We start from the raw sequence: 12,593 nt of genomic DNA, 5'->3' as shown, positions 1-12,593 counted from the left end.
TAGTCTTAATTATTCTTTCTTGCAGTCATCTCCCTTTCTCTCTCTCTTGCATTTTTTCTCATCAATAGTTCCTTATGCTTTAGTTAAAATTAAAAAGTGAACAGAGAGTTTCTGTAAAATAGATACATTAATTCATTGGCATCATTCATTTATTTTTTATTTGGTCTACATTTATTAAATGCCTACTATGAGCTAGGCACTGTGCTAGGGGCCAGGGATACAACAGTGAATAAAATATGCTTTTCCTTGAGGGGTATATTTGTTTTGTAACTAGTCAAAAATTCTTTGCTGTACTTTAATAAAATGGATGAATTTATGCATTTTAATAAGCACATGTATGTCAATTGGTTTTGTCACCTACTTTCCCCCTTGAGTCTGTCTACTTCTATTCTGCTACTACACTGATCCCACCCCCTTGATGAATGCTTTTCAACCAGTCCTTCCTTAGCCCCTTCAGAGCTCTATAGCCTGTTTCTATTCAGCAGCAAGATCCATCTTTTTACGCAAGAGGGAAGGGATATGGGAACATATGTATAACTGATTCATTTTGTTATAAAGCAGAAACTAACACACCATTGTTAAGCAATTATACTCCAATAAAGATGTAAACAAAAAAAATCCATCTTTTCTTTTCTTTTCTTTTTTTTTTTTTTTTTGTGGTACGCGGGCCTCTCACTGTTGTGGCCTCTCCCGTTGCAGAGCACAGGCTCCGGACGCGCAGGCTCAGCGGCCATGGCTCACTGGCCCAGCCGCTCCGCGGCATGTGGGATCTTCCCGGACCAGGGCACGAACCCGTGTCCCCTGCATCGGCAGGCGGACTCTCAACCACTGCGCCGCCAGTGAAGCCCCAGATCCATCTTTTTGAAAATCAAATCTGATTCTGCCAGCCTACAGCTTGAAACCTTTCAAAACTGTTGCTTTCAGGAGAAAGAACCAAATACTTAACACAGTCCTGGGTGATCTGCCTCTGCTTCCCGCTTCCGACATCCTAGGCACAGTGTTTCTCCCACTTTTTCCTGTTTGCTTTCAGTCCTTCCAAAGCACCATCCTCTCTCCTCCAGAGGTGACTTTGCACACCTTTCCCTCCTCTTCCTTACAACTCCTTTCTCTGTTCTGTCTTGACAAATTAATGCCTACTCACCCTTCAGAGTAAAGAAAATATTATTTGGGGGAAGTCTTCTTAACCCTCTACCGAGTTTTTTGTTTGTTTGGGTTTGATCTGGTTTAGTGTACTTTGAGGGTATACTTGAGTTTCTAGACTCTAAGAGTCTAGATCCAAGTTTCTTTCTTTTTCTAAGCACTCACCTTAGCTTGTATAGTGTGATTTTACTTGGCTGACTGTAGCTACATTAGGGAAATGTCCATATCTCTTTGGCTCATCTTTCTAGCTCTAATGTCCAGGGCAGTGCGTCACTCATCAGAAGCATTTAATAAACATTAGCTGAATAAAAATTGAATGAATGAATTTTTGTTCTGTTATTCCTTTTTTTTGTTTAGTATAATTTGTTTTTTTAATTCTAAAATACATTAATAATTAATATTGATAGGAAGACTGGTAGACAATGCAATTATTTATTTTACAAGGAGATTCTGTACATCAGGAAAGCATCTTGAAGTACAATACAACGGGCTTTTATTTCTTCTTTACATTATGATTGTGAATTGTTACTTAGATGGAAAGAGAACACAAAATCCACTTTATGTATATATTTATATAAACACCTGAAAAGACTTGACTCCCAACGTATCTTGTTTCAGAAGAATATGAATGAGATGAAAGATGAACTAGATTCCTTGGTGGCACATAGAAAGCAGACAAGTAGCTCGGGAAATCAAATCCTGTTTCAAGCTTGGCACATTAAGGGAAAGGAAGGCAGTGAAAGGGGTTTGAAAAATGTCATCTAAAGCCACAGAGGATGCTGGCATAAGCCAAATAGTTTCCAAACCAAGAAGATAGAAAGGTTAGAAGTTAACACTTAATGTGTGGCCACCTTATATACAAACTTCTAACAACTTTGTAGAATTGTCACTTATATTCCCTCGGTCATATTAAATGTTAATGATCTTGAAGGAGATGTGGGCCCAGTGTATCTCCACAGCCATAAAGCACTTGACATTTACCGAGAAATCCAAATACCTCCCTATTCCCTGTATGGAGGGAAGATACTACCTTTTAAGGTCACTTCAGCTTTGTTTTAACCTGATATTCTGATTGTTCAGCAAACCTTACATGGGCATGAAAGGAGGAAAAGAGAAAAATCTTCTGAAAGATCACATACAGAACAACAGGGACTGCAGAAGAAATCAGAAGAAATCTATAAAATAGCCACAATTTTCTGAACATTAAAGGGAAAAAGCCACATTCATCAGTTAAGTAGAAACTATTTTTTTCCCTTCCATTTAGAATGTATAGGAATTAGAGGGAAATAGTAAGGCTGTATGGTTTTCAATAAAAATTCAAAGAAAGCGACTGAATCTTCTGTTTTAGGGAATCATATTAATATATATTACACATACAAAAAGGAGTGGGGCCTGAGTCAATGCCCAGGCACCAACTGCACTGGCTACATCTTGAAAGAGGAGGGGTGAGTGAGGTAGAAGCTCCCAGAGAGGGTCAGCAGGAAGATCAGTGTTGGTAGTTAAGGCAAAGAGCGCAGCAGGAGAAGGCAAATAGTACTGAGGAAAAGAGAGGAACAGTGGGTCATGATCTTGCCCCTCCTAACTGCTTCTCCAAAGACCTTTTTCTATCTAGCACTCCACATCCACAGGATGTTGCTGTGACTCTGGCTGGAAGTGGGGGGGCTGACAGGACACAAGTGCTCCCACAGAGTTGCTGCAACTCTGCTTTATGGGGGAGAATACATCTCTTGGTTAGAATGATTTAGAGTATCATTTGGTACAACAAAAGTACAATAGCCTATACAAGTTAAGCCATGAGTCATTTTTCTGCCAAGTTAGCCTCAATGTAAAGGCCTTTTTTTGGTTTTGTTTTTAAATATAGAAAACATATATGCTTTCTCATTTTCCCAACTTGGAATCTGGTTGCAGCTCAGATTGTTTAACAAATAGGAAAAACATGCGTTCCCATCATTTCTTCAAGATTTCTTTCTTTTTTTTACAAATGAAAGTCAGAATGACTTCTGCCAAAAGGAAGAACATGTCAGATCCTGAGCTTCTCTTGGGCTGGACTGCCTGAAGAGGACTGTACTGCTGTGTTACAAGAGGTATAGTGCAATGCTTTCAGCTGACATGCCAGTGTGGTATGAAGGCTTCCCCTGGAGGTGGGGACCCCTTTTTTCCAGAAGGCTGGGGGCCTCCAGAAGGTTTCCCCCATCACCAACTGTATGTGATGGCTAGAATTTAATGCCTACACAGGTGGGTCTCACAACAGGACAGGGCAGGTAAGGCTAATGGTGCAAACTGTGCTTCAGCACAGGCAGTCATCTTGAGTGAGGGTGAGGTGCAGCCAATAAAACTTGGAACCTGCAAGTGACTCAGAACATTGGTGGCTGGTGAGGGAAGAGCCTTCAGGTATGCTGCAATATTAAAAGGTTCAAAAGCACTGGCAAAAAGTGTTCAGTTTTGCCCAAGGCAGCACATGAGAATCCATTCCAGTGAAATGCTACATTCATAGAAGTGCTGTTCACCCCAGAACTATATCCCAGAGGACTCATTTCTGGCTGTGCTGAGAAGTGCTGAAGTTCCCTCCATGTCGCTCTACAGACTGAAGCAGTGAAGTAGCCCTGTATTAGGGGGTTGTTTAGATCCTCTCTCAAACTTCAGCATCATGGATGGTGGTAGTGTGTAAAATGTTTGCTCTCCTCATGAACTTCCATCTCTGAGCTTTTAAATTCATTTAATTCTTTTCTTATGGCAGCCTTGTCAGCAGGGGTCAGTTTGGCCCAAGGTTTGCCAGCTTGCTGGTCATAATCATGAGCATCTGTTACCTCCATGTATTCATTAAACCTCAGAATCCTCCTGGCAAGTAGTTCAGCCACAGTTGGCCTTTGATTGAGCTTTCTCATGAGCTGATGTTTAATCTCTCATTTTTCTGCCTGATGATCAGCTTCATTTTTAGGTTGTAGTATGTTTCATTGTTCTAATTCTTCTGGTGTTGGTCTTTGACTCAGTTGTAGTTCTGGAGTCCAGAAATCCAAAATCAAGGTGTTAGAAAAGTTGGTTCCTTCTGAAGTTTCAGAGGGAAAATTTGTTCCATGCCCCTCTCCTAGATTCTGGTGGTTGCCAGCAGTCCTTGGGATTCTTTGGCTTGTAGATACATCACTCCAGTCTCTGCCTTAGTCACATAGTGTTCTCTGTGTGTGTGTCTGTGTCTCTCCGTCCAAATTTCCCTCCTCTTATCTGTTCTGTTACTCCTTAATTTTTGTAATGCATCAGTGGCTCTTTACTAAGAGAGCAAATTATCCTTGGCAGTGGGAACATGGATATGAGGAAATGGAAAGAGAGAATAAGAGTAGACTATCTTGAACCAAAGTACAATTTGGATACTTTTGTTTTTATAGACTTAGTCAAAGAGTCTACCAGGAATTGTATTATAAAGCACATTAAAGATGTATACTTTATATTTCCTAGGCTTGGTTTTTCCATCCTGAAGTTGCTACTACTTGTGATTCTGAGAATTTAAGATATTGTCCTATTTCAGTTTTCTGCGCACTTGATTTCTTGAAATTGATTTTTTCATATTGCTTTCTTTCAGCCTCAATAAATCTAGTTGTAAGCTTGGTAATTACAATTTAATTTATTAAGTGGATAAGATTTAGGTTATAGTGGGTCTATAAACAAAGAGACCATGTTCAGTAAGTTGTTAAGCTTGAAATCCCCCACAAGCAATAAGTGCTTCCACTTGAATTACTTTTAAAACTATTATTGGAGGGTTCAAATCCTATTAAACACAGAAAGAGAAAATTTCCACAGATATAGAGCTTTCCCCTTCCCACAAGTGGGTGAAGGCAGAATTTCCATGTTTTAAAATGTGTGGAATAAAAAGAGAACATTTAGAAATTACCTGCTTGTGATTATTATTGTTTGATGACAAGCTTTAATTAGAAGACACAGTAAACTAAATTTCACAGAATGTCAGCTGGAAAGAGCCTTAAAAATAATCTCTCTAGGGACTTCCCTGGTGGCTCAGTGGTTAAGAATCTGCTTGCCAGTGCAGGGGACATGGATTTGATCCCTGGTCCGGGAAGATCTCACATGCCGCAGAGCAACTGAACCCGTGTAGCAACTGAGCCTGTGTGCCACAACTACTGAGCCTGCGCACCTAGAGCCTGTGCTCCGCGACAAGAGAAGCCACCGCACTGAGAAGCCCGCACACAGCAACAAAGAGTAGCCCCCACTCACCGCAACTAGAGAAAGCCCGCACGCAGCAACGAAGACCCAACGCAGCCAAAAATAAACAAACAAACAAACAAATAAATCTCTCTAACCATCTTAATTAACAAACAAGGGAATCAATGTTCAGAAAAGTGATGTGGCTTAAAATATGGTCAATAAAGTGTTGGCTGCAGAGTCAGGGAAAGGAGAAGAAAGATGTATTTTTACATTTGAGGATTGGCTTAAATAGGGGGATAAGCAAACAGATGCGGGGGCAAACTAGATGAGAACCCAGAATATGGTGTTAAGTTAGTAGGTATTTTAAATCTGTCTTGGTTTATATTCTTCTTTTTGTCTCTGTAGAGACAGTTATCTAACATCCTGAAATTTAGTATCAAATGGGAGAGTTATCTAACAAGGATTTGTGTTCACTTTGCGATCCTTGTATACTCAAGAATAGAATTAAGACTCTTTATTTCTATGTATTTGATCTGGATGTTGCTAAAGACAAGTAAGGATCCAAGAAATGTTCTTGGTTGTCAAAATATCTCTAGCACGAAGATTTACTTAGCCTCCTTCAGTACTAAGGAGTGAATGCTTTATGTTACCAGATACCAAGAGATCCCCCAAATAATACAAACTTAATATATAGATGATATACACAAAGATCAATATATTTAATTATGGAATGAGAGTTGCTATGGAGATGGGAAGAGGGATGATACAGTGGGAGGAGGCATGACTTATAATTACCTTTGTAAATATTTTTAATCCCTTTGGTATGAGCTTGGGATGTTGTATTCCCAGGATAGATAATGAGGTCAAGAGAGTTTTCTAAGAGTCAGGAAATGGTACCTCCCTTTGTAGTCATTACATTTTTCTAGGTCCAAAATGGGGTGTGGGCATGGAGAGAGGGATGCAGCATCATTCATCATTGAAGTATCTGGAAGGAACCTCCCAATGAATCTGTAGACTCTATTTGCAGGAATCATCCTTTTGGTCATATTTTATAGTGCTATGTGTTAGATGGAGGCTGAGGAGAAAAAAGCAACTAGGAGAAGGCTAGGAAAAGGAAGCACTGAGGAGACATCCTGGGAGATTTCTAGTTGCAGGAGGTGGCAGTATCTGCTGGTGGAGGTGTATGTATGTGAGAGGGAAAGTTGTAGAGAAAGACATGGCTAAGCAGTACAAATTCTAGAGTCATATGAAGTTTTATTTGTTTCCTTCCTAATATTTTGGTAAAAATTAGAATATACCAGCCAGATTAATTAAAACAGTTTTAATGCAACATATTTGGAGAAATCTGATATGTGGCAATACAGACTATCACTGAAGATGAACTGATTGATGATGGATGATGGATGGATGAGTGGATGGATGGATGAATAAAGGGTGCTACAGGAAGAATTTAGGATGAGGAAGAGGAAAATCATAATATATTTGAATTATTTATTGAACTATCGATATATCCAGATTGGTGGGTTTTTAAAATTAACAATAATTGTTTATACGTTTAAAGCTCTCATATATATCATTTAACTCTGATACATGAACAACAGCAAATAACAACAGTAAGCTAGAAAGGAAAGTGAAGTTTTGTACATGAGAAAGCCCTGAGATGCCATGAGAATTTCTTTTTAACTCCTTAATGTTCTTTTTTTTTTTTTTGCGGTACGCGGGCCTCTCACTGCTGTGGCCTCTCCCGTTGCGGAGCACAGGCTCTGGACGCACAGGCCCAGCGGCCATGGCTCATGGGCCCCGCCACTCCGTGGCATGTGGGATCCTCCCGGACCGGGGCACAAACCTGTGTTCCCTGCATCGGCAGGCGGACCCTCAACCACTGTGCCACCAGAGAAGCCCCTTAATGTCCTTTTGATCAGAACAATATTATTGGATGATTCCTTGGGCTATCTAAGCCATCTGCTCTCATGAGCTATTATAGTGAATTAAAAGGATTAAGAAATTTACTAGCTGCTCAACTTTAGTAGCTATGACAACTTTTAAGATATTGAACTGCTTTCCTATCTAGAGGCTGACTTCAGCTCCCCGACCTGTGAAATGAAGAAGCTGGACAAGATGGTATTAAAAGGATTCCTCCAACTCTTAATTTCTATTTCTCAATGATTCTGGTTAAACCACACAGAATGCATCAAGTTAACTAGACTGTTCATTCACTTCTTCTTAAATCATGCAAAAAAAAGCAAAGGAAAAGGATGTTATGTTAGTGACAAAACTTTCAAGTAATGGAATTTATGCTTCTCTACCACCTGAGGTCAGGGGTCATGTTTTTTATCTAGAATTTAGTAACTGAAGGGTTATTCTGATAATACCTTACCCATTCTAACCTTTTCTTTTTGTAGGTAAGAAAACTGAGAAACTGAGACTCATAAAGATGAATAATTACCACAAGGTCACACAGCTAGAGTTAGAGTTGGCATTAAAATACTGGTCTCGGGCTTCCCTGGCGGTGCAGTGGTTGAGAGTCCGCCTGCCGATGCAGGGGACACGGGTTCATGCCCCGGTCCGGGAAGATCCCACATGCCGCGGAGCGGCTGGGCCCGTGAGCCATGGCCACTGAGCCTGTGCGTCCGGAGCCTGTGCTCCGCAACGGGAGAGGCCACAACAATGAGAGGCCTGCGTACCACACACACACAAAAAAATTAAATTAAATAAAATACTGGTCTCATCGAAGTCCAGAGTCCTGCACAGTACTTTCCACTCCAGTGCTCATCTTAAATGTTTCCTGATGATGCTGATGCAATTTCCGATCAAGACCCACAGCTGGACCTTATGAATCTTGCCTGGGCATTTAAGATGCAGTTATTTGTACTGAGAAAATATTTCAACATGCCACAGCTGCTCATTCGTATGCATAAATCTATGTAGACATTGATTTAAATAAAGAAATATAGCTTGCATTGCAAGTAGGCTTCTTGGATGTTGTAAATACTCTCCTTTCTGAGAACTTTCAGAAGGTGTCAATATTCTTCCAAGGTTAAGTTGCATATTAATTTCAAGCTTTCATTGTATCTTTTTTTTTTTTTTTTTTTTTTCCTTTTTGCGTTATGTGGGCCTCTCACTGTTGTGGCCTCTCCCGTTGCGGAGCACAGGCTCCGGATGCGCAGGCCCAGCGGCCATGGCTCACGGGCCCAGCCGCTCCGCGGCATATGGGATCCTCCCAGACCGGGGCACGAACCCGCATCCCCTGCATCGGCAGGCGGACTCTCAACCACTGCGCCACCAGGGAGGCCCTCATTGTATCTTTTACTCTATAGAGAAATGCACCTTAGTCTCCAGCTCTGGTTTAAGCTCGATAACTTAATTCAGAGTGGTTACTCTGAAGATCAGAGTTTCACTTCATGCTACAAGGGATATATACTCTTTCCCCCCTGAATTAGCTACACAATTTAAAAGAAGTAAAAAAGATTATTTAAATTAATGTCTACTTTAAAATATAGTAAGTTACTCAAAGAAAATTTAAAGTGATGGCTGAACGACTTTTTTTGATTCACAGAGCCATCCATTAGGATGGGGTTCAATCTTACTTCATCCCAACTCACTGCTTCTTTAACTCACTTGCAGGAGAGGCCATAATGAAAGAGAATGAAGCCTGAATAGGTTCACTGTGTCACTAGCTGAGGAGTTCTAGCAAGATTTATGAATTCGCTTGATAATCTGTATTTAGAGGGGAAGAATAGGCAAAGTAGAGGTGAATGACACGTGAACTTCTTAGACCCCCCGCAGCTTGATCTGTTCCTAGCAAAACCACTGAGCTATGACCAACCACTGAGTGACACATGTCAGAAATCAAACCTTGTGATATAGCCTCATGTGACTTTGCCCAGTACTCCAGGCAGAGGGAGTCCCACCCAGTAGTGTCAAATGGCAATTTTTGCAGGGTCCCTAAGTATTCTAGAGCAGTGCTCTTCAAACTTTAATGTACATAAAAATAACCTGTGGATCTCGATAAAATGCAGATTCTGATTTAGTTAGCCTGGGTTGGGATTCAAGATTGTGCCTTTCTAACAAGCTCTCAGTTGCTATCTATGCTGCTGGTTCACTGACCACCCTTGGCAGACCAAGACTCTAGAATCAGTCATCTCTTCCCCCAGTTTCCTACATGGCTCATTCCATCACTTCTTTTAGGTCTCTGCTGAAATACCACCTTATTAGCAAGACCTTCCCTACGCACCATATATTTCTCTGTCACTATCACCTTTATTCTTCTTCCTATTTATTTATACTACTTATCACCATTTGACAAATTTTATATTTATTTGAGAGGGGCTCTTTGGTTTGCTGCTGTATCATTTTCCTAGAATGTTGACTGAGGCATAGTAAATGTTCAGCAAAAAAACTATTAATTGAATGAACATGGCCACTCTGCCACAATTCCATTCCATAAACCAGACCACACTTATGAGTCTCCAGGCAATAATCAACTCTGTCCTTTGGAATTTTCCTTTAGGAACTCAAGTATTCTTTTAAAGAATAAAAGGTGGAGGAAATCAGGCCCCTCCACTGTCTACTCAGGTCCCTGCTTGCTGATGGGGACCAACATCGACTTTCTCCTTCCTACTTGCAGGCCCTTCTGAAGCCCTTGCAATGTCCCCAGCAGTGCCCTGAGTAGCCAGATTAAAGGCCAGGGGATATTGGTGGCTTTCATGGGGACAGCTTGGCAATTAATTGTCTCCATTTTGTGCTCTATCCAACAACTTATATTGTTCATTTGATTCTCCTAGTGAATATCTGATGGTTTGTTATTTCAACCTCAGGCAGTAACCTCACACTAAATATAGGTGCTATTGTATTAGTGAGGAGGCAACAGATGCTGTAAAGATTTGCCCCAATCTGACCCAGGAGAATTCTGTGTTAGACTCTTTTTGACAAATGTATAATTAGGTTGTAATCAATGCCTTATTTATTTATTTATTTATTTATTTATTTTTATTTTTTTTTGCGGTACGTGGGCCTCTCACTGTTGTGGCCTCTCCCGTTGCAGAGCACAGGCTCCGAGCGCGCAGGCTCAGCGGCCATGGCTCACGGGCCCATCCGCTCCACGGCATGTGGGATCTTCCCGGACCAGGGCACGATCCCGTGTCCCCTGCATCGGCAGGCGGACTCTCAACCACTGCGCCACCAGGGAAGCCCTTTTTCTTTTTTTTTCTTTCCTTTTTTTTTTTTATTATTATTTTTTCATTATTTCTTAAATATATCATATAATTTACATGTCCCTAAATGACTTAAACAACAATCCAATCAGTTTTCCATTTCAAACAATAGTTAAATTAAGCTATATTAAGCTAAATTAAGTTAAATTAAGGATAGTTAAATTCTTCTCCCTTTGCAAAGGGAGAATGATTGCTTGATGTTGCATTACCACATTTCCAACTGATTTAAAACCATGACACATTAGAATGCAGTTAGGCTATTAAAATAGGGAAGTCATTCCATGAGTCTGATTTGTACTTTGGCGTTTTGAAATACTAAGCTTATTGTTGTTATTTGCAGGTATCTTTAGAAGCACTTTAAAAATAAGTTTATTTGATTTATAAGACATGCTTTGAACAGGCATCTTGATAAAGTACAGCATAGTATCCAAAGTGAATATATTGCTTAAAGGAAACAAAGCTGTAAGGAAGCTTAAGATGAAGATTTATACTGATAGAACTAGGACATGCTTGTCCTTTATTGTAACTTTTAAAGCTTGTAATCATTCTGTTCAAGGTTATTTGAATGACTGTCTTCACTATCAAGAGCTTCTAATTGGTGTAACAATGGTTCTGACCATCTTATCAGTCTCCAGAATTGTTTGAGATGAAAGTTTTCAGAAATGGGAAAACAGTCAGCGATATTTATGTCTTGCATCAGATTATGGTGTAGGGCATAGAGTTTGACCCAAAGATAACAGCTATCAATAAAATGGAAGAATCCCATGAACAAGTTCTTACTCTGTATGAAGTAGAATTTGTTCATCAAATTGTGTTAACCCAGATCTTTTTCATTTTCTGTTTTACAGTGGGTACTTTGGAGCTGTTTATTCCTATTAGAAGACATATCTACTAATTTTTAAGAAGTAGAAAGACTTGTCAAAACTCTCTGGGAAGAACATGTTTCCTTGGTGCTCTCATTGTCCATCTTTGACAAACACAAATCCCCTCTTCCCAGATGGCTCTCTGGACATATCTGGGCTAGGCCAATAGAAGAAAGCAATTAATACTTTTTTTTTTTGGTATAACTTAATTGCAAATTCTAATTCTAAAGTCAGGCAAAGTGAAAGTGACATACCAAAACACATAATGGCAGAATGTTTTCTTTATTCTCTCGTAAAACATGTGGTTGGCCACCATTAATGGTAAAACCTAAGATGTCACAGGAAAGACACAAACCTCAATCTTCCAAACATCAACAGACCAACTGATGCTAAGGAAGAATCATTTGAAAAGGCCAAAGAAGCTCTTTATGTATGTGGATGCACAAAGGCTCTTCCTTGAAGGTCCCTTGTACTTTCATATTCATCTGTTAAATTCTCCTCTCTGCTAGCACGTAGACCAAAAACAATTAGCTACATTTCTTGAAGACAGAACCATATTCCTCTTTTTTTCTGTAAAGTCTAGTCCACAGTGATATACATAACTACATTTCTTTAACAAAAGAGCAATTTATATATATAAATTTGCTAAGAACTCAATTCCACAGTAGGTAACATCCCAGTTGTCTCACTGATCCTCATTCTGATCAGAGAAATAGATGTTGAAACCAATCAAAAAGCAGGTTTGGCTAATCTAATTTAGAATAGCTCATCAAATCTCAATTGGCTAATTCAACTTATGACATCTCACCAAGTCTCAGGGTTTACAGTGATGTATTCCAAACAAGGGATAGTGTGGCAGAAGAGACAAACATAAACTAAACTAAAATAAAATAAACTAAAATAAAATAATGTAAAAATTCCACATCAAGGACATCCAAAAACCACGTTAGTGTTAATAAGAGTAAGTCAATGCCATAAGGAGAGACTACGGTCTACTGATCATGGTCTATTTCTGTAGATGAGATCTTTCCCCCTTGTTTCCTAAATCTTAACTGCTTTTATAGTATCCATTGTTGACCAAAGGTGTATACCAGACAAGAATATAAATGAAATAAAGCTGATGCTACTTGTTATTTGTTTAAATTCATATTTTCAAACAGTTCTTTCTAACTTATTGGATGTTTTCCTTGGAATTAAGGGTAACAAAGTCTCATGTTCTTTGGAC

The 12,593-nt window shown here is 39.7% G+C and overlaps 1 protein-coding gene across 11 annotated transcripts in view; it reads right to left on the bottom strand.

Annotated features, from left to right (window-relative positions):
- The window catches only part of DLG2 (discs large MAGUK scaffold protein 2), a 1,239,088-nt gene that overhangs the window by 302,308 nt on the left and 924,187 nt on the right, over positions 1-12,593 (bottom strand). The gene's annotated exons all lie outside the window — the stretch shown is intronic.

The sequence above is a fragment of the Mesoplodon densirostris genome, chromosome 7, assembly GCF_025265405.1.
Source record: "Mesoplodon densirostris isolate mMesDen1 chromosome 7, mMesDen1 primary haplotype, whole genome shotgun sequence".
Lineage (NCBI taxonomy): Eukaryota > Metazoa > Chordata > Mammalia > Artiodactyla > Ziphiidae > Mesoplodon > Mesoplodon densirostris.
This window is presented reverse-complemented; position numbering and strand designations above follow the sequence as displayed.